Genomic DNA, 6,081 nt, shown 5'->3' on the forward strand with positions numbered 1-6,081 from the left:
TGCTGCTGCTGGATGGCATAATGTGTTTTGTTCCATTGACTACATTATCTCTGAATACAAACTAGTACCTTTTTCCCCAGGAGCACTGGCAACTTGCCAGCAACTCAGCAATGTTAAAGAGGTGATAAAAGAGGGTTTAAAAGGTCTCCTGGGTGAAGTCTGAAGGAGATGCACAAGAAAAATAAAGCATGAGAGTACCCCTTGAGCTGCCTGCTTGCCTTTCCTGCCACAAAGACTTCGGAAGTGGGACACAGTTAGATGGAGAGAAGCTGCATTTCAGGAAGGGCTTGGGGTTTGGGGAGTTCTCTTGTTTGTTTGCTTTTAATGAGCTGTTTTAGGATGCTGTGTAAAAGCTGTGTGGCTGAATTTCCTCAGGTTTTCTCACAAAATGCTAACTGGAATTTGGGAGATTGGGGATATTTAAAATCTCTGAGCTGAGTTTGAGGAATCAATACTAGATCTTGAGGCCAAGGCAGGTTTCAAGGAGGAAGCTGGCAGAGAAACTGTTTGGAGGGGCAACTGTATGATCAGCTGATTGTACCTCACTTGTATTTGGGGGACTCCCAGCAGTAATTCTCTCAGCTGGGACTGAATTATAGTAACCCAGTGCATCTCCAGGGCAGGTGTATTCCTAGATCCTGTTTTGTTGTGTAGGTACAAGACATCAGCTTACAGAAACAGGCCAATAGAAAAGTAACCTTGGAAACATGTCCATGGCAATCCAGTAGTAAACTTCCACCAGGGTGGCATGTGTTGAGAAGTATTCACCATAGGTTACATACTCTGTGTAGTTGGTTAATGATGGTAAGGCTGTTCCTGGAATCTAAAAAACATACAATGCATAAAAAGCAGTATCAATATGCTGCAAGATGATATTGATGGAGCTGGCCAAGCAGCATGGTTGAGTGCCTCTGTGAACTGCATGAAGACATTTGCCTGCACTGAGGAGTTTCCTGGAGGCTATGGAAGAGTCAGGGCATGGAAATTATGCAGGCACGAGATAAAGTACTTGCAGTAAGCACATTCTCCATTGGAACAAATACAGGTGATTAATGGAGCTGTAAAGCAACGTGGGATGAGGAGAATCTTGTCTCTTTCTAGTGCCAGGAACAAACATTTTCTACTGCTGAGATGGGGTGTATATGTCAATTAATTACCATTTTTTAAATTAATTGTTCCTGCAATGCACCTTTCCCTAAAGAAATTATTGAGCAATACAAGCAGAACTCAAACTAAATCTGTCACAGCTGAGAGGGTAACTGACTGCATTTGCAATTCCTGATTCCCAGATGTGCCACATTTCTTCAGGTAATGGGCAGAAGAACAGAAAGGGTAATTCAGGATAGATATCTCTGCTCCCAGGTCTCATTGAGTGACACTCAGCTTTCTTCTTATATTGTCAAATTTGCTCAGCGTGATGCTGATGATTTTGTTAGCCAGCAGTCCCAGTGGATCTTGAAAAAACCCAAATGTTTGCATGGGCTGTGTATTTGTAGTGATGGGAACAAATGGAAGCTTTCTCTACAGAGTCTGCAGAGATCACTGGTGGTGATTGAAGCACTCCTAATGAGCAGCTCCTGCAGGCCCATTGGAGAAATGGCCTGCCAAGACAAATCCTCTTTATCATGAATTGCATCTTGGATGTTCTGTCACGGAAACACAGCATTAATAATTTCTGTAAAGACACTTTCTCCCCTGTACTTTTGCACCCTATGGGTCAAAATCAGGCTCTCTCTTTGTGCCATGTCTACATATTCTCACCATGAGAATTTAGCTGATTGAGGGAGGTGATTGTCCCACTCTGCTCTCCAGTGGTGTGGCCTCACCTTGAATATTGTGTTCAAGTTTTGGGCACTGAAACATAGAAAAGATATAAAGCTATTACAGAGTGTCCAAAGTAGAGCTACAAAGATGGTGAAGGACCTAGAGAAGTGGATGAGGTCACTTAGTTTGTTCAGCCTGGAGGAGACTGAAGGGAGACCTCATTGCAGCTACAATTTCCTTGTGAGGGGAAAGGAGGGGCAGACACTCATCTCTCCTCTGTTGTGCCCAGTGGCATGAAGTTGTCTCAGGGGAGGGTTTAGGTTGAATATTTAAAAAAAAGTTTTTCACCCAGAGGGTGTTTTGCACTGGAACAAGCTCCCCACAGAAGTGGTCACAAGAGGTGAGCAGGTCACAGGTCAAGCCTGAAGAGCTCAAGAAGCATTTGGAAAGGCACATGGTGACTCTTGGAGTGTCCTGTGCAGGGCCAGCAGTTGGACTCAATTGTTTTTATGGGTCCTTTATCACTCAGGATATTCTATGATTCTATGATTAGCTTTCTGTATCTTATTCTTTTCACCTGAGCACCCAGCTAAAGAGTGAGAACCAATAACTAATAAACTGAATTTCCTTGCAGGATACCTGGTAGAAATAGCATCTACCTTCTTCTAATAAGCCACAGAAGTTGTTGGAAGAAAATTAAAGCCTGAAGCACCCTTGGTTTTGTTGTTGCTATTTCAAACTATTTTTGAATCTCCACTAACCTAGGAAGACTTCTCAGATAAATGATTTCCTAAATTAGAATTTCTGATTCACATGAAATATTGGGAAATGAGAGGAAGGGTTATATTAGCTATTTCATTAGAACTAACTCTCAGGGCCTGTATCCCAGCCTGCAGCAGAAATGTCAAGAGAAGCAGCTGCTACAGCACACAAGCCAGCAGAACATTTCCATCCCTGAATAAGGCAAAGGGGAGTGGGGGAAGCTGAGTGAATTGCATAAGACCTGAACATTGTAAAGTAGTGATGGACTGTATGTCTGCAGAGATTTTGCTGAACCTTTTATCTGTCCATTTTTGGAGATTAAATGTTGTTTTCTTTGTGAAGCTTGCAGACTTTTGATAGTGTCAACATGCCATTGCTTTTGGGCTTCATTGTGGTTCTAAAGAGTGTACTGTACACCTCAGCCCTTTGTAATACAAGTTATTATTAGTAGGGCTTTTATTTTTTTAACCTCTTTATCTTCACTAGATGCCACACAAGCAAACCTCTTGCCCTGTTATGTTGTTTAGTGTTACCAAACAACACTTGCCAGCATAAAAGTACAGCAAATTAACTGAAAGGAGCAAAGAGGATGGTCTTTCATGGGCTGTTGCTTACACTTGAGTCTTACAACAGCTCCCTGACTAGGTGGGCCATCAGCAATGTCATTAGAATTTATCACTTCTGTCATATATTTCTTTGCCTGCAAGAAGTCAGAATCCAGGTCTTCCTGGGAACTATTCTGTCTAGTATTTCTTCAAATGTTGCTTAACACTAACACACTGTACTCATAAAGTATGTGAAAGGGCTGGGTTCTTGCTATGCCTTGTTAGTTGGTGTCAGCATGTTGGACTAGAGTTTCACTGTAAAGCTGTCATGGTACTATGCCAGGCTTTGAAGAAAAAAATTAAAAAGGAAATCATTGGCACTTAAAAAGTCAGGCAAGCATATAGCAAACCATGGTGCATATTCACTGCCAGTACATACTTTGTTTCATCCCAGTGTCATTCCCCCAGGCTTGTAGAAATATTTGTTAATAAACAACATCCAGAGGGGGAAAGTAGAGCAGTATGTGGCTTTGGGTATTTTCACATATTTCTGTGTGACAGAGCTACAGGTTTTTTGACAAGTAGGTTGTGGGTGCATGTCTTCTTCTGGCTGGCTTAACAGGTCACTGCGGTTTCTTGTTACCCCCCACATCCTCTCTACCCAGCTACTCTGCATACTCAGTTGGTTCTCTGGGCACTTCATAACTGCTTTGGGACCATTTAAACTAATTAATCTTGTCCCTGTAGGGAGGAGTTTGGTGTGAGGTGTGAGGAACAGTGGATGCCAGCAGGGAGGCTGTGTCAGAGCTGGGGCTGCTCATTTTGTCCTTCAGCTCAGCAGTGTCAGTAAGAGGTGGCATAGGCACAGTCTTGCTTCTGATCTGAGCCACACAGCTCCTAGAACACTGCAGCTGAGCAGCAGAACATTACTAGAGACTTGTAATTAACATGGGCTAAAGCTGTGCTTTTACCAGATCTCAGGCTCGTGGTGACTTGATCACAATCAGATGACCTTACTGCTTTTTGTTTCCTACTGGGTCTTGATCAACTTTCTAGGTACAATGGCTGCTGTTTATACCATTTGTATCAAATATCCTTACTGAGCCTGCTCAAGTGTGTAAGAGCAGCAGTGTGTTGGAACTTCCCATTTTACAGAGCGAATTTGCTTAGACTAAGATTTGTATGCCAATTCAGACTTGCTGTACCACATCCAGCATTACAGAGAGCCTTCATGAGCAGTGGCTATCACTCTGTGTAAAGTCCTGGTGATTCATAGTTGGATAGCTGTAGAAAGGCTTTTATTTTATTTATCTAAAATGGGGATACTTGTGATTTATCTTCTCTGAAAAATAAATTAATTATTTTATCTTCAGAAAAAATATAGATCTGGGACAGCCAACTGGGCTCTTTGACTCTGGTTCCAGAGTCAAAGTCTCAGGCAACTGGGTGAGAGACATTTATGATCCAGGAAGGTCCACAGAACACTTACTTTTCCTATTCATTATCTGCCTTTTGCATAGATCTAATTGTTTGTAACTGGAAAATGACTACCTAAATAGATATTAAGGCTTAGAAATTACAATCATTTAGTTTGACTTCCTCATAATGCTCATCCTAATGCTTATTCCTGCAGTGGAGGAAATTAATCTTTGCTATTAATTTTGTCTATTAAAGCCAGAATTCAGATCGGTCCATTTGCAGTCCTTATTAAATAAGGACCCCTGCTGGCCCTTATTAGATAGATGAAGGACCAGAGTGAAGTTCCTTGTTACTTAAATGAAACCCATGTTTAGCAAAGCTGTAAAATCACAGCTGAAGGCAGACATCTTGATGAATAAATCAGCATTCATGAATAAATAATTGACATGAGTGCTAAAATGAGATTTTCGTTTTCATGCTGTTTCTGTTCTTGGCCAAAAATTGAGACAAGTCTGTGTGAGTGGCAGTGGTGGCCCTTGTGGCAGAGACAAATAAGGTCAGGTTTCCAAAGGTGCAGACACAATTCTAGTAGGACCAACAGAAGCATCTCAGTTTGTCAGAGGCTTCAGCTCCTTCAGTTTCAATGATCCTGATGAGTTAAGGAGCTGGAATGAGCCTTACCATCACGTTTCCCATAGGACATCAAATAATGTGAGTCAGTGCTGCTCTGGGACACATTTGCACTTTGATCTAGCAGTTAAAGGCTCAGTGTCCCATTAACAGTTTGTTCAAGACAGCTGCCTTTCCCTGTAATTTTGCTGGTTATTCACACCAGTGAAACTTTCATCAGCCAGCCGCTTCCTGGGAACAACAATTCTCACTCTGCATCACCAACCTTAAATAGGTTATGAGTCTTGCAGCATTTTGTGTGCAAGGCCATGAAAAGTTTCAAGATCAATGTTTCTGGAAGAGTCTTCATGTTTTTGTTAGCACAGTGGCTGTATCCTGCCAGAGACAGAGGAAGAATCACATCCAAGGCTCATCTTGCTTAGAGTCAACTCTGGTGTTTTTTGTCTCCTGCCTAAGTGCTACACAGGACCCATAAGAACCATCCCAGCGTGCCATTTTATTTTGCTGAATTTTTCAAATACCTGTGGTTGTGGGGAAATGCCAGTTCTGAAATCTGCCACTTTAATAACATAAGTGGTTTTCAGATGCCAGGGATAAGGATGCAGCTGCTCCAAGAGCCCAGAGTGCTGGTATTCTTAAGAACTGCAGCCAGGCACTTACAATGCCCCTGTGTCTTAAAGCCACAGCAAAGGGCAGGAGACGGTGCCACCCGGGAATCAAACACTGCTGTTCATGCCCACACAAAGCAGGCAGGCACAGCCTCTGCAACACTCCCAGTATCCAGAGCAAGGCTCTGATGAGACTAAAGTGGTGCCAAGCTCTTGCTGTGGTTTTTTCCCCTCTCACCTCGTGCAATGCATGCTATAAGCATCAGTGCCCGCTGCTGTCTGCGAAGGGCCAGCACGTGGCATAACATGAAATCATCTGTAAGGATGCAGTGCTGGCACGCTTGAAGAGAGAA

The sequence above is a fragment of the Erithacus rubecula genome (assembly GCF_903797595.1).
Source record: "Erithacus rubecula genome assembly, chromosome: 3".
NCBI classification, from domain to species: domain Eukaryota; kingdom Metazoa; phylum Chordata; class Aves; order Passeriformes; family Muscicapidae; genus Erithacus; species Erithacus rubecula.